This window comes from Lepidochelys kempii, chromosome 18 (assembly GCF_965140285.1).
Source record: "Lepidochelys kempii isolate rLepKem1 chromosome 18, rLepKem1.hap1, whole genome shotgun sequence".
NCBI lineage: Eukaryota > Metazoa > Chordata > Testudines > Cheloniidae > Lepidochelys > Lepidochelys kempii.
The window spans coordinates 18,648,895-18,673,367 of record NC_136397.1 but is presented as its reverse complement, the minus strand read 5'-3'; the positions used below and the strand labels follow the sequence as shown (position 1 = coordinate 18,673,367).

At 38.8% G+C, this 24,473-nt stretch overlaps 2 protein-coding genes across 6 annotated transcripts in view; one reads left to right on the top strand and one right to left on the bottom strand.

Moving 5' to 3' along the window:
* The window catches only part of CALML6 (calmodulin like 6), a 62,119-nt gene extending 56,069 nt beyond the window's left edge, over window positions 1–6,050 (bottom strand). The window contains exons 1-2 of one of the 2 annotated variants that reach the window (XM_073316732.1): window positions 6,013–6,050; window positions 4,635–4,724 (exon numbers count right to left, since the gene is read on the bottom strand). The gene's annotated coding sequence lies outside the window, so the exon portion shown is untranslated. Of the gene's footprint in view, window positions 1–4,634; window positions 4,725–5,435; window positions 5,900–6,012 lie in introns of those variants that run through there. The other variant, XM_073316731.1, reaches the window with a different exon arrangement.
* Window positions 6,051–6,082: 32 nt separating this feature from the next.
* The window catches only part of GNB1 (G protein subunit beta 1), an 83,821-nt gene continuing 65,430 nt past the window's right edge, over window positions 6,083–24,473 (top strand). For 2 of the 4 annotated variants that reach the window (XM_073316859.2, XM_073316857.2), the window contains exon 1: window positions 6,083–6,268. The gene's annotated coding sequence lies outside the window, so the exon portion shown is untranslated. Of the gene's footprint in view, window positions 6,350–24,473 lie in introns of all 4 variants that reach the window. The other 2 variants (XM_073316854.2, XM_073316855.2) reach the window with 1 other exon arrangement.

Below are 24,473 nucleotides of genomic sequence, written 5' to 3'. Positions count from 1 at the left end.
GCTGGTAATTTGCTATCTAAACAATACTCTTTTTTCACAGCCCTTTTTGATGATTTTCAAATTGCTTTTTACACCTAATCTTACTGTCCATATAATTATATTTTTAAGACACCTGTCATCTGAGATAAGACTATTTCTCTCAAAAGACCTTAGTCAATGCCCACTGAAATCAATAGATCCAATGGAAGTCAACTGACTTAAGTTGTCACTGAATCACATACCCAGTTTTGGAGTCCCCTACTGAAATTGTCACTAACTGCATGCTCTTGATGGCTCCTTTTAAGGTCAGTGAGAGCTGCAGGTGCTCAGCACTTATCACAGTCAAGCCCTAGGAATAAAATTTTGAAATTCTAAGCATGTGTAATAAATAGAATAATTCCATTTTACCACTAAGTTTTATAGCAATTGTTATCCATAACATCTGCAACATTAAACAATGGCTATCCAGATTAAATTTTGTAATGGGTTATTAAATGTTACTTTATTCATTGTTTGCAATGATAATGGAATTAAGTTCATTATAACATGCAAGATATTTGATATAATAAATTAGGCCCGAGTTCTGCAATGGGCCTAGCACAGAGCTTATTGCAGGATCAGGGCTTTTATCATTCATGCAAGTACTATAAATTCTACTTACTGATTTAAGATAATATTTCACCTATCTATCAAAAATGTTACTTATCTTCTTTCATTTGCAACATGATAAAGGGCAAGAAAGTAGATTTTGTGCCCAGACACATGTGCACGCACACACACACACACACACTTCTCTCTTTCGGCTACTTCATTCGATATACAGCTTTTGACCCAAAACTCACTTGCTGTGGATGTAGATAATCAGTGTATATTAGTTCTGTAAAAATGAAGCAGGTTAAGCTTAGTTGTAATAGCCTACTGAATAAGAATGATTCCGTATGTTCCTGACCATATTTTAGGACAATCAAAGTAGAGAGGTTTTCTCAAATTTTGCACAAGAAGCCCCAGTGCATGCTGGGAACAGAAGATATGGAATTTAGTTTTAGGTAGACTAACGTTATGTGTTCTGAAAAGTTGCAAATTATTTGCTTAATATTGAGTCCCAGTGTATTAATTCTAGGCATCTGGAAATCTGAAATATAAAATAACCTTCAGGTAAATAACACTTCCAGTTCCCTGCAACTTTTAAAATATTATGTAATTTTGGTGAAGAAGAGAGACCTGCTAAACCCCAGGTATTGCTAAGCCAAACAAGATCTACAAACAAAAGAAGAAACTGTCATATCTGAGTCCATTTATTTTTAAACCAATCCTAACTAAGCACTAGAATGAAAATATTTGCATTTCTCTAGCACCTTTCAAGCGAGGATCTCAAGGCATTTTATGAACAGTAAGTCTCACAACACCCCTGTGGGCAAGTATTATTGTAACACTTTTACAGGTGGGGTGATTGAGCCATAGACAGGTGAAAAGGTTTGCCCAAGATCACATGTAAGTGTGGCAGAGCAAGAAACAACCCAGTAATTGTTACCCCACTTCCCTGCTCTAACCACTTGACAACTCTACCTTTCAGTTCAAGACCTTTGGGGGGCAGGGCGGAGACAGCATTTCTGGTACACAATGGTTCCAAAGTTAATGTTTACACATTAATGTCTGCATGGACATTTTTAACCCTTGGACCTCAATTTTTTGTGTGTTAGCAGCAATCACACGACCGCAAGAGTGTGAGTGAAATCTGGAGGTTGAAAGCTAGAATATAGCTCTTCACTGTGTATGAAATTAAATACTATCTTGGTCTAAAGGGGAAGTCCTCTAAGTCTGGAACTGGCAGCTAACTAAAATTGTTGTGGCACAATTGTTCCCTACTTGCAAATGTTTCATAATGATACTACCCTAAGTAGAATATTCTCATTTTTATCAACCAGCTTCTTTGTGTTCCACACAAAAGGCTTATAGTTCCTGTGCAATTGAACAACGATTTTTCACAGCTTTACTAGCAATGTGCAATGCACCGTAACACACTGATCTTATGTTAGAGTGCAACCTGCAAGACTCTTGCTTCCCAAGATCATAGGGTTTCTGGGAACGTAATAGTAAAAAACAGCCTCAGTCTATAACCATGTGAAGCCTTGTAGCCACGTTTGAAGCAGTTTTCAAAGGAACATAGAAATTGCCATATCAGATCAGCCCAAAAGTCCAGCTAGTTCAGTATCCTGTCTCTAACAGCAGTAAATACCAGATGGTTCAGAGGAAAGTGCAAGAAATTCCATAACGGAGAATTATGGAATAACCTGCTCAGAGAGGAAGTTTCTTCTGAAGCCTAGGTAGCCAGGCCATAGCTACACTAGCAAATATGTTTCAAGATTCCAACCATTGTTTCAGCTGGCATCTGACAGCTAAACTTTACTAGATTCCTATAATACGTTCACTTTTCTTTGGGGACTACAGCACTCTTTTGTCCTGGGTTATAGTATTAAGCACATTTCATTTTATGTAACATATTATGTAAAAATTAGGCATTTGCTGTGTTGCAAAATGGATATTATGTGTACACCTTAACTTTCAAATTGTCACTATGTGCAGACAGCAAAGAGAAACCATTCTGACAGTTTTTAAAATTCAACAGAACTAACTTGTCCAGTTAGTTAGTCTATAAATAAATAAATAAATAAATAAGACAACGTCCTCCCTTTTTTATTTTCAGGCTAATAGTATAACTTCGTATTATTCATAATTTTTGTTGGGAGGAGAATTATAATTAAGCAACTGGAATGGGAACATTTCTTACAGGCTGCATTGTGAGTATGCACTTAGGGAGGAAGAACTTGAAATTAGACACTAGGACGAGGTTTTGTCTGTTCAACTCTCTTACCAAACCCCTCATATACTGAAGTAGGTTGCACAGCCCACATCTAATATAGCACAGAATTTAGTCCATAGTTCTCATACAATACTGAAAAAGGTAAAAATGAAATGGACTCCTGGTTGAGGAGCAGTCTATAATTCTGATGGCATATTTTCTAAAAGCTCAGGATTCATGTAAATTTCTCTTTATGAGCAGCATGTAAGAATGGAGCAGACATATAAAGCAGGGCAAAGCAGTAGTAATGTGTGTCATCTAGTGTCACAGGTGCTTGAAATTAAGGGGAAGAAATGTTCACTGGTTTGTTATTGTATGGTTATAACAAACGATTCATGCCATATATATTTAAGTCTAGTAATACAGGGAAGGAGATGGGACCTAACCCCAGGGAAAGATACCACTCAGAAGACTAAAAGGTGGTTTTCTAATTCTGAACAAGCTCAGAGCCTTGTTTAAAGACAATGTACCTTTTTGGACTTTAAATCTGCCAAGACACTTCTGGACACAGACTGGAAAGGGGCCAATCTGTTTTGGCAATTAAAGCTGATGAAATTCCACAAGAGCACTCAGGCCTGAACTCTGCTTAACAGTACATGTTTTTAGCTTCTATATGCCATCTCTTTTTTGTATATTGAATACTGGGTGGTCTCCCCTACATTCAACACAAAGTTTAGGGTCTCAAAAATGACATTTTAATCTCAGTGTTTAAAAAAATGCCCACCTATATACAGTATCTATAAACAATTATGAATCATACCCTATAAGAAACCCTACCACTCAGAGGAGAGGCTGTTTTGACTGGAACATTGCAGTAGTTGTGTTTATAATTACACTTCAAACACTTTACCAACACCCAGTAAAGCAGACAATAAGCCTCTGAAATAGTTAAGTCTCATCACTAGTTTACAGATGGGAGAAATTAAGCATAAAAGAGATCAAGGCCACAATCTGGGACCTCTAGGCACATGCCCTACTTTACACATGAGTAGTTCCATTGACTTCAGTGGGACTGTACCTGTCCATCGAGGTAAACACCCATAAATGTTTGTAGGAATGGGGTATAAGCAAATAGCCTGAGGTTACACAACAGAACAATAGTAGAACTGGGAATGTAACCCAAGAATTGTGATGCTCAGTCCTCTGATCTAGACACCTAAGTAAAGTTTCCTGTTTTGTTCAGGACTCCACCCTCAAATTTACCAGTAACATCAAACACAAGATGTAAGATTTTTCAAAACACATTTGAATATTTATTATACAAACAAAAATAAAAATATAGTTACCTAAATTATTTCATATTATACTAACACACATCAAGTAACTCATTCTCTTGAATCATAATCACCAAAACTATCCTTACTCTTTCTTAGTAACTACTCATAACCATCCAATTCTGAGGGGGTGGAGGGTTGTGTTGTTTTTTTTTAAACAAACATTTCCCAGCATGCACTTCCTCACATACCTGGCAATTTAAATCCTGGAGAAGGAGACAATTACAGACCTACAGAGGAAAGTTTTGAAGCTACAAGGAGCAACTTCTTTTCTTTGGTTTATTAAGAAATTAGTGTTATTTTTCTTTTCTAGCTTTATCAATACACATACAGACAGGATTTTAAGCCACCTTTTTTCTGTGGGTTTTACTGGGTAAAGAGTTTAAAGAGTTTGTTTGGTTCTTATGGGCTTCATTGTAATTAGTTAGATGAGAAGTCCTCACATGTGACTTAATGTAAAAGTACAGGAAAATGCACGTGGGACTGTTAATGAAAAAAGACTGGTGTATCTGTATACTTACTTTTCTGCCATAAGGAAAGCAGGTCTTGTTGCTAGGTCACTAAACTGGGATGCAGGAGATCACTTGATCTCTCTGTACCTTAATCCCCAGCTGTAAAATAAGAATAATATTTTTGTTTCCCATCCTTGCTTTTGCTTATTTAGATTAAACTCACTGGGGGAGGGACTATCTCTTACTATATATCTGTACAATTGAGTTCCAATCTGTTGGGGCTATGGGCACTGCTGCAATACAAATAAAACCCTACAGGGACATCTGTGTTTGATTATTTTAGATTATGTCACTGCTTGGTTTCTGAGTCCCAGGGGTAAAGTAAAAGGGAACTACTTCCAACCTTCTTGCTTTGTAGCTTTTTCTCCAAGATCCTGAAAGCGAATAGGTTCCTTATATCTTTAAAAATAATAAAAAAAACCCGCTCACTGAGGTCTCTGACTATTGTCGCGTCCTTTTCTTTCTTCAAACCCAACTTTCTTTTGGGGGGATAATTTTGGGGGGGAGGGATAGCTCAGTGGTTTGAGCATTGGCCTGCTAAACCCAGGGTTGTGAACTTGAGGGGGCCATTTGGGGCAAAAATTGGGGATTGGTCCTGCTTTGAGCAGGGGGTTGGACTAGATTGACCTCCTGAGGTCCCTTCCAGCCCTGATAGTCTATGATTCAATTTATTCTCATGTTAACTTTGTAATAAAAGGAATGGTTTTCTTTGCAAGGGCACCTTTGCTGAGGCGAAGCTCAAAATTTAATTTTTAAAAAAAAGTTGGTGATCCTTTACAAAACCTCAACTGCTGACACGGAGACCGTTACCTCCGGATTTAAACATTTCCCCGAGAGAATCATAGCACTGCAGGGCCCGAGAGTCCTCCGGAGGAGAAGTCCAGCCGCTGCACGGAGCCAGGGAACCAGAAAGTGAAACTGACCACTCCGCGTTTCATGGTCCCGAAGAGAGAAATAAACTGCTCCACCAGAAAAACGTCACTTGGCCTGATCTCCGTTCTCCTCGTCGCCCTCTCCCTTCGGCCCCCATTGTTGTATGAGAGGCTAATTAAAGAGCTTTTGGGTGAGATGGGCTGGCTCTGCCTGGGGGGCATGAATCCTGGGATGGTGCTGGGGGTGGCCAGTGTCGTGCTAAAGCCCCAGCGCCTGAAACTACCCGGAGCTTTACCCCACAAACAAGGCTTCGTCCCCAACTCTTGCTCAGTCCCTTGGTGGCCCTGGCTTCCCTAGCCCCAGTGCCCCTCGCCTTCTCTCCCTCACCGCTGCTGCTATCTCACCCCACTTCCCTCCCCGCCTCCCCCTTTGCCCTTCTTACTTCCCTCCCCTCCTCCCGTCCTCCCATGCCCCCTCTCCTCAGTGCCCTTCCCACCGCCCTCGCCCGCCTCACCCTCCTCAGCCGCGCTGGGCGGGCTCGGGGGCCGGCCCAGGAGGCGGGGCGGGGCGGGGCCGGCAGCCGGGGTTTCCCGGCCGGGCCGCACGGGCGGGGCGGTTACCGCGCCCAGCCTGGCTCCGCTTCCCGATGGCTGCGGGGAGCTGAGCGGGGACCAAGCGCGCGAGGAGGAGCCGAGAGCCAGGGCGCCCCACGAGCCGCCGCCGCCTCCCCGGGACCGGCCAGACGCAGCGCGGGTGGCTCCCCCAGCCCGGTAGGGACGCAGCTGGAGTGGGCAGGGGCCGCGGGCGGCGGACACAGCGGCCCCGTTAATGAGCAGCGGCCGGAGGGGCAGGTAAGGGCCTGGGGACCCCTTCCCGCGGACACTCCCTCCTCCCCGGCTGCCCCACTCCCCAGATTCCCCAGGACCCTTCTCCCTGTGTCTCCGCGCCTTCTTCTCCCTCTCCTGCCCGCCTCATCAATCCCTCTTCCGCCCCTCCTGTTCGCTAACAGCCCCCCATGCCCCCTGATCTCCCCTGCCCCCAGCCTGTCCAGCGCCTACTAGCACAGAGAGATTGAAAATACCTCCCTTCAGCTTCCCCTAGCAAGTCTCTCTCTAGCTGCTGGAGGAGGAAGAGGTGGGGGTAGGAGTGGGAGAGTCTTTCTTTTGAAGGGTTTTTTAAGACCAGAAGGGAAGAGAACCCGGGGTTTTGCTGGGTTCCATTTTTAATTGCAATTAGGCTGGAGTGATTTGCACTAGGCACTGTGCTGTTCTTTGTGTGTGTGTATGTGTGTGTGCGTTAAGGTATAAAGGTGAGTTGGCAAAGAAACCGAGCCCTACAGAGGGAGTGTTGGGGGAGGGAGAGTCTCAAGAAATGCTGTGGTGTGTTCCTGCTGTAATGGTGGAAAATTGATTAAGAGGAGACAAGGGTGTGACAAACAGGGTAAGGCTGCTCCAAGCAGACCCTAGCCCAGAAAAGGGAACATCTGAGGCTTGGAGGATGGGTTCACACTGTTTTTTGCTGTGGGAGGAAGGGTGGGTATGGTCTATAGTTGTGTTAATCCCTTAGCTATGTTTTTTTTTTTAAATCTAGCTTGCATATTTGTTGTTCCTCCATCTGTTATGGTGCTGCATATTTTTGTGTGCCTGTAAGTGTAATATCGAAGATCATGGAGGATGTTTGCTACAGCAGAATAAGGGAGTTTCTCCATGCAAGAAGTGTTAAAAATATTAAAAACAACTCCTGCCCCCAAATTCAAAGCTTAGTTATGAAAAGGTTTTCAGTACATTTTTTATCCATTAAAGGTGTTTTCAAAGTGTAGGTTTTTAAATTTCAATTCTAAAACTGCATATAAAAATGAAAAAGGATGTACAGTCATGTATATTTTAAGTAATGAATATGAAATTAGGGCATAGGCAAGACTTTAAAAATAATCTTGTCTAGAAGAGAGTCAGGATGACATAGAGCTTATTCCAAGATGTCAATTAATCACTTGTGAAGATTAGCTGAAATTTTAACAAATGTGATTTTTCAATATTCTCTTACCAAGTCACTACTTGGGACTCATTTCAAATAAGGCATCCTTTCCATGTTAACTGCCACATTATTAGGTATTGTCTACACACTAGAAACAAAGAGGAAAGAACATCTGACAATAAAAGGAAGCTTTAAAAAAAAAATCCAGCAAAATTGTTCTTGTAGACAACTGACTGAAATGAGAGACAAAACATTTTGCAGTTTGATCATTTCTGCACCTAGTCGTTGGAGGCTTATTCCACATTTTGAAGCTTGTTTGCTGAGCAGAAGGATGTGAATCAAGACAAAGTGCTGTCGATTTATATGTAAAATGCATGTGAAAAAATAAGAGATTGCACTGAGATCTAAACTCTTTTTAAGTGCTAAGCATCAGTCTTTTTAGATAAGAGTGTATTTTTGGGGAGCGAGGGGATAATAGTGCAGTTGTTTTGGTGGCTGCAGCTTACCGAGGGTGTGTGTTTGATTTTCTTTTTGCTGTGAATGAATGGATCCTTCTGTGCCTGGGCCCAATAACTGCAACAAGATGGCGTTTGCAGCAAGGCAGCTCTCTCATTTTCAACTCCTCCTCATAGCTCTGCCAAAGTAGATCTTATTCCTTACTTGTATTTTGGATGTCTTTTGTTGTTTGTTTGCTTTCTCCTATTTTTTTGTGGTAGGAAGGGGATTGGGGGAATGGTAAAACAAACGTTTTTCTTCCTGTTTTAATTTTTGTAGGTTTTCCCCCAAATACATGGGAGGATAGACTAGGTGGGAGGAGTAAATAGTTTTGTTGAAATTTTCACATAGGCTGTGACTGAATAAAACAGAAACGTGATTTTGTTCTATCATCTAATGCCCGTTATAATGGCATTTAGGAACATTTTTCTTTTGTTTTCTATTTTAGCCACAAATAGACTTTTTTAAAAAAACATTTTTCCATAATGTGTATACAAAATCCTGTATGAGTAGCTTTGTAAAATTTTGTTTTACCAGTCTAGTAATAATCAGACCCCAAGTAGTCATTTTTTGTGATACAAAGGAGAAGCTCCCTTCTGCTTGAGAATGTTCAGATGATATGTGGAGGCTTTTAAAACTGCATTTGACCTGAAATAGTTGTCATACTTAGGGCATTATTCTTTCCATTATAGAGAGGTGGAAGAAAAAGGTTATTCGGATATTAAAACCTTTTTCTGTGTTTTATATGGTACATGTCATATTTTAAAATTACATTACAAGATGACTTTTTAAAAAAAGTATATATTCCAGAAAGGTATAAATTTCCTATTGGTAGTTTATGATGTTGTTTATCATTTATACTAGTGTTAACCTTATTTCTAACTTCACATCCTCAATAAAATAAACTCTCCAGTTAGTATTTAATAAAATAGATTTACTCCCAAGCATTTTCAAATGACTGTTAATAAGTTTAAAATACATGTTGCACTATTCTAAAAATATTTTGCTGCTTTGTAATATGTCTTCTGTATTCAGATGACCTCTAAACTCTTGATAATGGATCAGGAGTTTTAGTACTGCTCTGTGGATTTATTTTTTTTATAATCCATCATTTGCCATTGGTTATTTAGAGTATAACCAATCTGTTTTATAGCTTACTTTTGTATTGGGCTACAAAAACCTTATTTGTGACTAAGGTTTTTGTTTCCGTTTTTGTGTTTTGTATTGGAAATGCATAATGTTAGCATTTTTCAAAATGAAGATAAATATTGAAGAAATTAACTACATCTATATAATTAGTTCAATAAATCATTTGAAGGACATTTCTTTAAGAACCTGTCAGTGTTGTTTCAGTTTGAATATTTTTTTTTATGCCATTGAATTTAAAACTAGCTTCACTAGTATTTAATATTTCAGATTCTTCTTCTTTTTCATGGTAAGAACTTGAAAAATAAAGTAGGTTCCTGTATTGGGCGACTAAGATCATATACATTTATCCCTGCTTAGTCCTTATAGTTGTCAGGTCATTGTGTAGCAAGCATCCTTTCATGAAATCTTTGTTGGTGCCTCATGTTCAGAATCTACTGTAAATCCAGCTGGAACAGCTTTGAGGCTTTACCCTCACTTGGAGAAACATATTTGAAGATGGAATGTTAAACCTAATAAGAATTCACAATTTCTTAAGGTAAAAAAAGCTAGCAGTGTTTCCCACCATTTGAATGCATAACTTTATCCAATTGTGAACATTTAGTAAATCGATCTTAAATTTAAAAACTGAAACAATTAAAACTATTGTCCTTATTCGTGTATTAATATTCTTGGAAATTAGCAATTATTGTGGAATATGAAGAATAGTTTGACTTTTGGTTGTTGTATACCCAGCATGTAAATGTGATTGCTTTGGAATATATTCATTAACAACAAATATATATAATCTTTTTTGTGTATAACACCCTTCCCCCAAACCAAACAAGATGTTGTTAGCTGTTGTGTGTAACAACTTCCTGGTGTTCTAAAGGTTTAAATTAGGTCATGTAGGAAGCAACTAACTGATCTTCCTTAGCAGTTCTGTTTTGAGTTATGATTTCTCAACCACAGTGTGAAATTAGATACCGGTAACTATATAAAATCAGAATGTAGGGATATAAACTGTATATGTAATTTTGCTAAAATGTGTGCTTTTTACGTAGTTCCTGTAAGAAGGGTTTTAAGTTAGATCCCTTCAGAAAGCTGAGATCCAGAAATATATTCTTAACAAAGCAAGATAAATTCTTTCTTAGGTTGATTCCTTGCAACTTCCAGGTTAAAGGTACAGAAGTATTAAGGAGGTGATGCATTTACTAATTGAGTTTATTCTTGTGATTGAAATTTGTATTTTGTAGCTTTCTGCTAAAATGACTGTAGGTTTTGCCTCCTGTAGATAAGGCTTGGCTCATGTTGCGGTCTTTGAATTGGATTAAATTCTTACTGTCCATGGATTTTTGGCTCTCAGCATTAGTGGATTGGTAATTGATATTCTCAATTTTAATATCCAGTTTTAGCCATATGGCATACCGTATTGTTTTGAGACTCCCATTTAGCAACTAGTTTGATACTAACAAATGGAAATGAGAAATCATGTAGTCATATGGTTGAATTACTATTAGACAAATCTTCTTAGGACTCTTCACCTCCCCCCCGCTCCCCCCCAAATGCCTACACTGACTAATGCCAACAATTTCTTGCCGTAACATATTAGTGGTTGTGGTAGGGAGAACGTTGATAACCCTGTGCTGGTTAGATTCTGTTACTTTGATGGTCAGGATAGGGTGGAGAGCAAGGGTGTTTTCTAACTATAGCCTTAAGTGCAGGCTAAAAAATAGTTTACCCAATTGAAAATCTGGATTGTTTTTCTTGCAACCAAAGTCACAAATTAACTTTTAAAAAATTATATATGGATCAGTTTAATGTTGGATCACAATTTAATATATCTCCAAAGGGTGTGTAGCATATCTATATTAGTTTTTCAGCTTTCTCAGCTGAAAACTTTTTTTTTGCATTGACCAAAAATATATACACTATCTGTACATACTTGAGCCAATTGGTAGTTTAGCAGAACATTAAAAGCTTTTTAAAAGATTTGAGCTGACTGTTAACTGTGTCTTTGATTACTTGTGCATCTAATGGTAATTTGCATTTCCTTAGAAGGCTTCCCAATGCAAGCAAAAAATGTAGATATTCAAAAATATGCATACATGTTTAAAGGTAGAGTATTATATAAGGACAGATTTCTATTACCCATTTAAAAAAATGGTATTGTGAACCTCAGGTAACAATAGTGTATCCAAGTTTTTTAATATTTGTATATGTAATTTGACCCTGGTGCTTATATGATAATTGTTGAACTGCAGTATTGAAATTAGATTACGCTGATGTGAAAGTATTTCAATTTTAAGAAAGAATTACTTGTATTTAGGTTGAAGACTCCAGTTGGAAGTCTAGTGTGATAAGGGCACTGGTTGATTTTTTTTCTTTTTTTTCTTTTCTGTGCCTTAAGTTCCTGTGCAATAAAGTCTTAGATGTTTAGCTAAAGGATAACCACATAGCCTACATTTTATAACCTGGGAACATCTTAAGACACAGTGCCTATTTGCTACACATTGCATATATACTCATTGTTTCCCAGCCATACTGTAATTAGGGATTGGCTTTTTTTCATTCTTGTATGTAAATCATAGTAAAATTTCTGAAACTTCACAGAAGCATAAACATGATTGGTGGTGAGACTCCAAAATAATCATCCACTGGTCAGTCACAGTAATTTCAAATGCTAGTTTGAACACTGACTTCTGTTGATTCTCTAGATCTGTGACTGATTTGGAGCTGCTCTGTAATTTATGAATATTGTATGTTCTGGCATTTACTATATTAATACATTGAGTTAGTTTAATATGGGGGTGTCAGGGAAAAAAAACAAGCAGGAAGGTAAAAGAATGGCCAATAAGTCACTTCTCAGCAAACACTTCAGACAATGCTAGGAGAGGAAGAGGCCTGCAAACCCAGGAGATCAAAAGAACTAGGGACAGTTTAAAAGCTAACACCCCCTAAAGAGAAGGGGATAGATAGTTGTGCAGGGCAGCCAGGGTGAGAGAGAAACATCTATCATGGGAGTCTAAAGAAGCTAGCCCTGCTTAGGTTACCATCAGAGCATGATAAGGTAGAGATGGATGTACCTTGTTTTCTAATCTTTTTTTGTCTACAGGCTCTGTTCCTACTGCAAAATAAGTAAGTTTGTTGTAAGAAGGTGTTTTGTTGTTAGCCAATGGTTGTATATTCCTGAAGAGAAGAGCCGCAAGTTCCTGGACTCAGACCTTCTGAGTAAGCACTGTTACACAGGTTATTGCAGCTTGGGGCCTGATCTAACTAAGGTCATATTTATGTGAACAATTAGCCCATGGCAAGTAGGAGCATGAATCTACTCCATGCTAGCTTGCTGTGGACTAACTGTCCATGTGGACCCTGCTGACGCATGTTAATAGTTTGTTAATGCACTTTAATTTAGTTCTCTTTGACACAGGACTAGATCAAAGCGCATTCCCGAACTGTTCATGACACATACTGACAGTGCTTGGTGTACCAGTGCACACCCCACCTTGCCAGGGGTTTAAATGTTTGTGTAGAGAAGCCCAAGAGTGGCAGAATTGTAGAATTCCACCCCAGGATATCTAAAGATGCGAGGCCTAAGACCTGAGGGGGCGTACCAGAAGTGCAGCTAGCCCTATAACGGAGCAAAAGTGACAAGGACCAGATTTCAGAGTAACAGCCGTGTTAGTCTGTATTCGCAAAAAGAAAAGGAGTACTTGTGGCACCTTAGAGACTAACCAATTTATTTGAGCATGAAAAGCTCATGCTCAAATAAATTGGTTAGTCTCTAAGGTGCCACAAGTACTCTTTTTAAGGACCAGATTATCTTCAGTTTGACATTTTCATAGAGAATACTTAAAGGGAAAGCCAGGTGCTGAGGATAAGCAGCAGAAGAAAAGAATGATAAAAGAAGAAACCATGTCTGACTGTGTAAATTTTAGTCTTGTAGAAACACCGTGTACTGCTCAAGGTATATATATATATATTTTTTTTAGTATTAAAACTTTGCTTTGTAAAAAGTACCTAATGTATTTAAATTTTTAGCCTGCAAAATCTCTCTAATTTCTGGTAACTGTGTGGAAAAGGAAGCATCTTTGACACATGCTAAGGATTACTTGAATGCTGGATAGCTGAACAGCATTTTACATATGTCCTGTTGTTGCTGCGAGTAATTCTGATTTGTGCTCCAGCTGTTGTCAGTTGTATTTATGGTTGAATATTTAATGCTACCACACTCCTCTGAGCAAAATTCACCAGCATTCCTAATTATAAAATATGGATTGTCCATAATTAGAATGTTTAGTTTGCTTTTATTACAATGGCAGATTCCATATGGCTGAATACAAGTATGAAGGATCATAATTAAAATATATTGTCATTATCTACAACTCTTTCAAGAAAGGAAAAAATTTATAATAGCAAAATATGCGGTTCCACAAACTCCTTAATGCGGCCTTACAAACTTGTTGTGAGCATTCTACTAGGTAAGGCACCAAAGCTGCTTGTTCACCCTTATTCAGTAATAAAAAATTTACTTGGTCCAGGAAAGTTGAGTGAGTTGAATTTTGCAAGGCTGCCATAAGACTTTATGACAGAGGTAAAGAATCACAACCACCAAGGATGGGTAGGCATTGCTGACATGAAAGTTTCACCTATTTCTTCTTAACAGTCAAGATTGTGATGTACCCTTTCATTGTTGCTGTTGTAAACCACTCTATTCATATTCTAAATAATCTTAACTGCTACCTGCTTTTGTAATGATCTTCCCCCTGCATAAAGAATAATTCATTTTTCCCTAAAGTCAAATACTTCTATACTTCTTGTCGGTTATGTAAACTATGTAAGACCTTTTGCTTTCTGCATTTTATATTCCAAATATCTCTATCGTTTGTGTTCTGTTTGCTTATTTGTTTATAAGCAAACTCATGTAAATTTCACTTCTGGGGTACTAGCTAGCCTGCATGTTGTTTTGAGGAAATAAATTACAACAACTGAGGATGTTACTGAAATCACATTGTCTATAAATAGAAGTGCTCTAGAATTTTATCTGAAAGTTTATGGAGCTTTACACAGGTATTTACTGGTTTCAGAGTAACAGCCGTGTTAGTCTGTATTCGCAAAAAGAAAAGGAGGACTTGTGGCACCTTAGAGACTAACCAATTTATTTGAGCATAAGCTTTCGTGAGCTACTGTGGGTCGGTTTTTTGTGCTTTGTGGGAAGCTCAGACAGATTACTAACAGATTTTTCTGACAGAAGAATATACAGTTGTTCACTTTCAAATTACAAGGTAGCTGCTTTAGAGACTGAATTTAAATGACCAATAGTAATGGTCGGCACATTCTTGGGACAACTTGAATTTGTCATTTGAATGCCTGTGGCAACACTGATTATCCCAGACATTTTTTTTACTAGGGGAAAATATGTAGGTTATTGTATGGTTTTGAACTACATGGTATTCTGCAAGAATTAATGTTGTCGTTAGGGCTTTAAAAGTAGAAAATCTAAGGGCAGACAAGAACATTGATCAGTTTGAAGATTTGAACTTATAGAGACTATGGCTATATCATTCCTCTTGTTTTAGTATTTATGTATGCATTGTGAAACTCTGTGATATTTTGTTGCAAGCTTTCTTTTGTAGACTTACGTCATAAGTTCTGTTTTGATCTCAGGAGAATAAGCTATATTGACAGGCTCAAGATGAATTCTCTTCCTCTTCCTTGTTCTCTGTATACCTTTTTTTTAAATTGTTGGGCTGACAATTCATTAGGTCAGACCATCAGGTTCGATATATGGCATGTTTGGTGCAAAGTATTGTGCTGTATATACAGTAGACTTTTGCTGTATTTAAAATGCGTCAACATAAGCATCAAGTTTGTCACACTGAGGTTTATGATGGTATAATATAAATTAATCTTCTGGCTCTGGTCATAATAAATAACATAGTAAAATTTAACAAAGTAGACATTTTTGTGCTGTAAGAAACTAAAAAGAAATCTAATTCTCATAGCTAATTTTAAATTGTAGAAATTCCCATTAGATGCATGTCCTAGAAGATGCTCTTGTCAAAGTGGGCTAACAAAAAATGGGACTTGTTACTTTCCATAGGGCTGACAAAATAAGGCAGACAAATAGGGGCAAGGGTTCCTGTTGTTGTATCCTGCTGATATCTCCGAGACTCCAAATCAGATTATAATATGCCAACCAAGGAAGTAAAAGTTCCTGTACTTTATTAAACTATTAGAATAAGCATGTGTTGCAGTGGTGATAATCCTGTCACACACCCTTCATAAGGTAATGAATATTAGGGGTGCTGAAGAACTTAGTGGATAGAGACCACTGTCTGTTACGCAGAAGTGTTGTCTGTACAAAGATCACCAACAACTTGCTTGATGTTTATAGCAATTTAATTATGCTGCAGGTTACGAAGTCCTGAATTTTCTTAAGCGTTGGCAGACACACTGCCTGGCAATCAGTATGCACCTCTTCTGTGCCTGATAACTTGTTTATTGTTATGACCGTTCCGTTTGCTATTTAAAACCAGATAAGAAATATTTCTTGGACTTATAGCTGAATGACCCATAAATTCAGTGTTCTAATTTTTAAATTGATGTAGTTATTTTCATAAATTTCATAAGCTGGAGCCATACACTAGAATCAAAGTATTGCTGACCCATGAACATGTGTTGAAAGTCAGTGTGACAGAAGGCAGAAACTGCAGTCATTTCAGCTTTTATCCTCACTTGAATACTTCATACCATTTGGATGCAGACATTGAAAGACTGGATGTCTTGTAGTTCCCTGGATCTTACGCTGAATTCATCTGGCTCAAAAGTGTAACTTGGATGACTAGAGAATTCTTGTAGGTTGGTCCAAGCTCGCACTTTAAACTTTCTCAATGGTTTAAGAAAACCCTTAGCGGTTTATATTTATTTTTTTCTGTGGGAGTTCCCTTGCCTAGCACACTCTGAGAAGCCCTTTTAGTCTAGTGCTGCTGCTGACATCATAAGCAGTTCCTCTTTTCACTTTCAAGAGGAGCTCCAGTGGCCCAGTAAGTGAATCCCATACTTCAAAATACGGCATTATCTTTCTGCCATCTCTTCATTGCATATATGATTTTAGCAGCCAATATATCATGATCCTCTAATTAGAATACTGCTTTATACTAATTTGAAGTAGCTGTAATTGTGTATGGCAATGATATGGGAAAATAAGATTATTTAAGAATCGCTGTGTTTTGAAGTTTGAGATTGTATTACTTGTCAGGGCTAGAAACAAATTGTATATATCCTTAGCTGCCTTGGGTTCACAAGTTTTGGACCTTGAAGCTTGCCGGTTTTGCAGAATAGGCACTAATCAGGGTTTTAATGCAGAAAGGTCCTGTCCAGTCCAGTGTGCAGAACATAAGTGTGCTTAGCTTGTAAATTCCATGTCTTGTACAGTACCAAGCCCACTATTGCTGTTTAACAAATATAAAATGTTAATAGCACAGTTAGGACATTTTCAGAGATCAGCAACTGAGCAGAAAAATTAAATTACTTCAAACGTTGATCAGCTTTTTTGATTAAAAATATCCAGTTATGTCCATAAATAAGCTTCCAATTGTGTTATGCAGTAGCTCTTTCATATTTTGAATGCTTCTGACAACTATTATGGGAGTATTGGGACTTCATGGACAATCAAACTACAATCACTGCAACTACTGCAGGTTTTGTTAGACAAGTTATTAGCTCTTTGTAGAAAAAGTTTGAATTAGTTAGAAGCTGCATAAAATTGTTAGAAAGTGAAGTCTTTTTGTTGAAAGAGACAGTGTTGGGTTAAAAATTAAAAGTTTATTACCTGTGTCATCGTCATAGTATAAATGGAGAAAAATAAAGTGTAATCAGATATTTAAAAATTTAATTTATCCTTCACTCAGTTTAGACAATGAAGCTAGACTAGTCAATTTCACTTTCCTTTCATAATCTGTTTACTTTCTCATTCTGGGAAAAGCCTTGTACTTGGATTTTCAGCACTGTAGGGAAATGCTTTTATTCCTTAATATAAACACATTTGTTAATACAAACATATTTGTTGGTAGCAGAAAGAAACCTAAATATATAGGGCTTTTAGACCCAGGTGTAGTAGTTTGTAGGTGTGGCTACTTGAGTGTTCTCTAACCTGCTATTGCATCTTAGTGTTGTATACATAAGATTTAATCATAAGTTTTTTAGATGCAATTTTGTAGCATTTTCCTCAAATCCTCCATTTTCTGTCATTGAATAGAATATCCTGAGAAAATGAAGTGTGTGTGTGTGTGTTAAGCTGTGTAAATTCCTTGACAATGGAGATGTTTCAAACCACATTCAAAGTTTTGTGGTAAAGTATCCTGGCAAATCTCCAGATATAAGAGGATGGCCTGCATATAATGTGATCTTTTAATGTTTCTATTCACTTGCAACCTCTTTTTTTTCCACAAAGCTAAATATGAACTCATATACTAAGCCAGGTCTTGAATTTCCTTGATGCCTATTAGCCTGAGGACTCAGTCTACTATCCAGAGTGAAAAATAGCATGTCTCCAGGCTGGGCCTTGAAACCATGTCCCCTTACAGTTTAAAAGAATACACCGGACCCTCGCTAGAATGCGGGGTTCGGGATCCATGCGCGGGGCTGCGTTACCATGGATTAAAATTTAAATATTTAAATTTGGGATCCATTGCCACGACGGTGCTATATGCGAATCCGCGCTCTAGCAACGTCCGCTCTAGCAAGGGTCCGCTGTATGTACTGGCTGTCTTGTACTATAAGTAATTGGAATATATTTTCAAATAACTTTCTCTTTACTGTATTTTTTTTTTAAAAAAAAAGCCTATTTGTATTACAATAGCACTTAGAAGCAGCAACAGAATTTGGAATCCCATTGTACAAATGCAGAGCAAGAGTTGGGAGATAACATCGATCTCTTGTTTCCTGGTCCTTTAACAATTTATCATATTGCTCTGTTGTTAGACCATCTTTCCTTTCCTCGCTTCCATGTATGCTTTTTTTCCCTAAAATAAATCTGACTTTTTTTTTCTGTGATGTTCTCATTGTTGGTTTCTGCTCTTATTTCTCTTTTCCTCCTCCCCTTATTTTTTCCCTTCTACATTGCATTCAATGCTTCTGTGTCTTCTCTGTCCTCTTCTCCCACTCTTCCCTAGATGTGTACTATCTAGAGGAATAAACCCGTTAACAAAATATTTATTAAAAAAAAATCCGCCTGCGATAGGGGGCGCTGGCCAAGAGGGATAATACCCAGGTGAGAAGCTGAGGCTCCCCACCTTCCAGACGTTGCAACTTCTGCTGTGGTGTTGTCCCTAGATTCTACTCAGAGATTCTATCTTTTGTAGCAGCCTATGACTGGAAGGCATCAGATAAATTTTGAACACCACTCTTCAGCCCCACTCCCCCAAACCCACTGGCTGCTGAGACAAGAAGCATTCTGTGTTCCCAGACACCCCCCTCCTCCATAATTAAGTACCTTGGAAGTCTCTACTGCTCTACCCTTCCTTAGCCTTCTGTTCAGTCCTTGGTACCACTGGTGACAAGGATGGCAGTTATGATTTTGGGATGTGGACACCTGTCCACCAAGATTTGTATTGAGACCAGTACATTTCGCATAGGGGGTCACTGAACTGCTTTTAAGATGGCTATAACTTTTGGTGACTACCAACTTGAACTGGATGTGAACCAGTGGCCTAGAGGTAAAAAAGCTCTGTTTCCATTGCCACTTTCCTGAGCTCTGATGTAGCTTTTTATTGGCTTTGCAGGACAAAATGTAATGATAACTAGGAGACTACAAGCAATCAGGGTGTATGAACTGGTAACATAAAGGCTGATGGAATGAGAACTTTCTCTGCTTGTATGCTTACTGTGGACAATGGCATTGGAAGAGTTACAGAACAGTTGTGCTGCTTACAATGTGCAAGGTTTGTTATAAAATAGGAAAAACCGTGTCAGATTTAAATCTCTGAGGATCGTTATTTAGTGGGTGCGTCTAAAAATATTTGTTAGCTTTGGTGTCCAGCGTGAAAATGTATGTCTTCAGAGAACTTATAAGTAGTAAATCAGTACAGATCAATTGGAATGGTTTAAATCTTGGCGTCCTTCTCTTTCTGTTAAGACTGGCATACTAGCTTAATTGTTTGGGCTTCTGAATTTTTACATTTCAGTCATTGAAATTTGTCAAATAAGCTAGTAATTTTTAAGTTTGTGTATTCAAGTCTTTGCAGAAAAGATACTTGTAGGGGTTGAAATCTCTCTTCCTAGTCCTATATTCGGTAAGGATGGGTGGGAGAGCAAGGGTAGAGATGTTCAGATCAGTTGAACAAGCTACAGCTTCCATATTAGTGTATAGCCAGGACTGAGTGATAAGTATGATGGATGGAAGGCAGTTCAAGTACCATTGTTCAGTCCTTCCCTCAGTTAGTCCTTTTCGGTTTGTCTTAAGGCCGTAATACTGCAAGGGGATCATCTTGCGTAGTTCCGTTAAAGTCAGTGGTAAGAATCGACATAGCCAAAGTGCTTTGCAGGATGAGGCCCTAATATTACAAGGTTTTTGAAGCAGGGAATGTGTCTTTATCTGTGTAGTAAAGCATAATGTTTATCTATGGTGGAATATAAGTAGCCAAACTAATTTTCAATACAGTTTGTATTCCTTTACAGCACTAAGATCCCAGTCCAGCAAGACATTTAAATGTGAATAGTTCTGCTGAAGTCAGTGACACTACTCACATGCTTAACTTTAAACATGGGCTTAAATGCCTTGCTGGATAAGGGCTTGTGGCCAGAACACTTTTTCACTAATTCTGCACATGGGAAAATATGCCTAGATGTTTTTTAGGCACTGTTGTTGAGCTTCGCACTACTTGAGAAAAGAGTTTAAGAACTCTTTGCTTAGGTTGACCATCTCTCATATTTTTGGATTGTTGGAATCTTAATGTGTGGATTAATTCACACTGCTAAAAGTACCATTGTAGAAGTTGTTAAAATTTTATTGGCTGCCTTGGTATACCTTAGAAAGTCAAGGTGGGTGAGGTAGTATCTTTTATTGGACTAGTTTCTGTTGGTGAGAGAGACAAATTTCGAGCTTACATAGAGCTCTTCTACCTTAAGGCTGTGTCTAGATGACAGACCTTACAATGGCACAGCTATACTGATGCAGCTGCAACACTCTAAGGTCTCCCATGTAGCTGCTCTATGCCAACAGGAGGGAGCTCTCCCATTGGCATAATTAAAGCTACCGCTGCTTGTTGGAAGTGGTAGGTCAATGGGAGTGAGTCTCCTGCTGACATAGCACTGTCCACCCCTGCGCTGCTGTCAGTGAAATTTATGTTTGGTCAGGGGTGTGGTTTGTTTTTTTTCCACACCCCTGACTGACAAAAATGCTTGTGTAGACATAGCCTAAGTGATGTGATGAGAACAGGAGCAATAGCTGATTCTTGTCAACTTGACTCCATTTCCTGATTAGCAGGCATGTATTTGTAAAGGGAAAAGGTTTATTATGCTAGTTTAAATATAGTGTACGCAGCAAATTAAAATATCTAAAGTAAAATCTTAATCTTTAATTTTATATTTTGAGACTGTGCTAAGTATTTAATTAGCATAGTGTACAGAATAAACGGTGATCATTTAAAAGAAATAAACTAAATTTTGCTATCACTTTCTTTTGAGCATTGATGGATTGCATGCTGGGTGAGTCTTTATGGTCTAGATTTAAATATAAATTAATTTTTCATGTCTTTAATGTTCCTATTTTTGACTACCAATATCTGTGTTTAAACAAGGTATTGTTCCAACACAACCACTCTTTTCCAATTTAATCCCACCATGAAGGTCCTAATACTTATATTGATGTCACTTCCAGTGCAGTGGTAATGTCATCAACAGCACGATTTATGATTTTATCAAGGTCAAGCAGCAGGGGAAAGCATTTTTGTTAAGACACAAGTGCATTATTGTGTTCAAAGCTCAAATTGATTTTTCATAGGCCATTGGGAGCACAGTTCCTCCCTATCGTAAAGTAGCAGCAGTCAATCCATATTTTCTGCTGCAGACCTGAGGTTTTGGTAATATTTCTAAGGCCATGTCTACACTGCAAAATTAAGCCCACCTAATTTATGTTGGCATACAGCTGCCACAGTAATTGCACCGCTTGTGCATGTCTGCACTTTCCTCCTTGTGTCAGCAGCGCCTGTCCTCACCAGGAGCATTTGTATTTATTGTAGAGTCCATGTGAGGCATTGTGGGATGGCTCCTGAAAGCCAGTAACGGTCAACGTAAGCGATGCAGTGTCTACACTGTCAACATGACTACATAAACATTGACTCTGTGCTGCTCGTGGAGGTGCAGTTATTAAGTTGGCGTAGCAGGGCAGTTATTTTGGGAGGAGTGAAATGTAAGTGTAGACAATTCCATAGTTATGTCGATGTAAGCTGTCTTGCATCAACCTAACTTTAGTGTAGACCAGACTTAAGTGTGTTTAACCCACTGTCACCCCTTCGTTGAGGATGTAGTCAATGGATCTACATAGTTGTGAATGTATTGGCCATCTCCCTCCCTGCACCTCCTTCGGCCTATTCTATGCCCTCCATGTGCCCATACGTAGAACTTCAGTGGCATGATCCCTCAGAATCCTGCCATCCTTTTGTGGTGGAACTGTACCACTTTTTTTCAAGACTTGTTTAGCCTGTATTTGGGCTGGAGAATTGGAGTAACATAGCCAGAAGGATGTGAACCACAATTTGGGAAGGGGACACAGAAAGTGAAAAACTAACCAAATAGCTCATTGGGGTGTTTTTTTTCCTGCAAGGAATCTTCAGAGTGAGAGTTCTTTGTTTTTTGAAGCATGTAGCCCAATAATTCATCTGTTTTTTTAAGGAATAGCGCTTTAAATTAGTTGAGCTTCAGGGAGCGTGTCTCAGCCCACATGGAGTTATAGTAGTATTGGATATATGTACATGGAAAAAGCAGATACAACTAAAAATAGCATGTGCCCAAAGAAGGAAATGGGGCATTCAGTTCTTATTGTTTGACTTTCCTATTCAGTTCTAAAAAATTGGGATTCATAATAGTAAGAGATGTAAAAACATTTTACTTGTGTCCACAGAATAATTCTGAACTTTAAGTACTAAGAAGATGGATTTGTGTATTCAGATACTTAAGGCCCCATACATTGCACATTAGAAGGGACTATAACAGACCAAAAGTGAGATTTGGGGCTGACTATTGCAGGACGGGAGCACAACTGATATGACCAAGTTGGTAGGAGCCCCCCTCCATGAGCATTACAAGTTTGGGGTTCTGGAGGGAGCCAGAACTATGGAGTGGCTTCTCTGGATAGCACATGTTCTCTTGAAATCCTGTGGATTATATGGCACAAAACCCTGAAGTATCAAAGCTTCCTCCCACCTCAGTGGGGCTAGTAGCAGACAGGAACCAATGGTAGAGTGGCCACATTCGGAGCTTATGCTGAAAGGCAGCCTCTTCATGATGCTTTGATACAATTGCAAGCTCATGCCTTGCATCACTTCTGTGTCAGCTAGCGTTCCTCCACCCCATGAGGCAGCAACACTGGGCATTCCATGTCGTGAAATGCACAGAACTCTTTTACCCCTCCAAAGATTTTTCCACAGCAGGCGATGATATGAACCATGACTTGAGTTTAAAATGTCAGATAGGAAATTGCTATATTGCAGCCGCAGTTTTTTTCAACGCTTGAGGGATGTTAGTTTTTATACTTTCGGATAGTGCTATCTTAAATGCTTACTTTGGAAAGTAAAGTTTTGGTCAGGAGGCTTTTTTTAGGAATAAATAGTCACGTTAAAAATAGTCAAGTTCTTTCTGTTGTGGTTAATATTACTTTTTACTTGCACAGGTTGTTCTTGTAAGCCTCTAGGCTGAAACAGCATTGCTAATTCTGTGTTCAGCCTGAGGCCTCAGCTACACCAGGCATTTTTAGGAGATAAATGTTAGAGCAGCTCCATGGCAGGGGCACTAAGGAATGCATGTCTCAGGTGATGAATGACTTACTGCCATGTGATCCATACCTACTCAGGTCCTATCTACACTACAGCAGCACAGCTACGGCACTGCAGCTGTGCCATTGTAACACACACTTCCCATCTTGCTGGTTTTCTGCCAATGTTAGTTAATCCATCTCTCCAAGAGGTGGTAGCTAGGGCCATGGAAAAATTGTTCTGTGGACCTAGATGGGTCTACCCTGGGGGTTAGGTCATCCTACCTACGGCACTAAATTTTTCACAGCCCTGAGCTACGTAACTAGGTTGAACTAATTTTTAAGAGTGGACCAGGCCTCAGAGTGCACTTAGACAACATGGTGATTTTAAAACAAAAATAAATAGGACCCGGTCTAGTATTTCCCTCTCCTGCTGCCACCTGCAGAGTTGCACGAACGTTAACAGCTGTAGTGAAATGATAGATTTCCTAAAAGTTCAGTTCAGGCACAACCAGGGATAACGCTATGGCTTTATGTGCAATATCTCATATTTTGTTGTTCTAAGTAAAAATTCTGTCGTCTTAGGTGTCCTGTTCATTGCTGGAAGTTTGTAATGGCAGTAGCCCATTCTGTATGGTCCTTTGCTAATCTCTTTGTGGATGAATAGTCGCTTTGATCCACCCATATCAAAAATTCAGTCACCCTCACAAACACATGCTGTAGAAACTCTTTCTGTGTTTTGTGTGATCTCTTTGATTATAAACTCATTGAGGCAGGAACTCTTATCTTCTGTGCTGTACAACAGCAAACACGGATAATGCTTAACAATAATACATTTTTATTCTAAATCTTCCTAAATTATTGTATTCCTTCTCTTCTGCAGTTCCTTTCACCCCACCTGATATTCAGCTTTATGTTCCTGTAACATCAATTATAAGTACTATAGGAAATGATGGCTTCAGTTTGCTATTAGTACTAATGGATCAGAAGTGAAAATTGACTTAATGGGTCATCAGAGCAGAAAAAGAGGTAGTAGCTTGATTCTTTAAAGTGCCATTGTCTCTTGCTACTGAGATGTAAGGTCGTCTTTGCAATGACGCAATGAGTGTGACAATAAGGGGATGCTGAGTTGTAATTAATGAGTGTACTATCTCAAAAAATAAGAATACCAAAGTTGTATCTTTAACAAATTCCATTTACACTGATTTGTGCAAGGGGAGGATGCAACAAACTTACCATACAAATTTGAACTTTGCTGAAGTATCAGTCAATTCAAATATTCTGATATAGCTGCTGTATTCAGTTGTCGTACCTCAGTATTGAAGGCATCTCTTATTAGATCAGAGTGGTTGCTATACATACTATGTTTACTATGAACTGCTGGATAAAAGTATATAGTATGGCACATC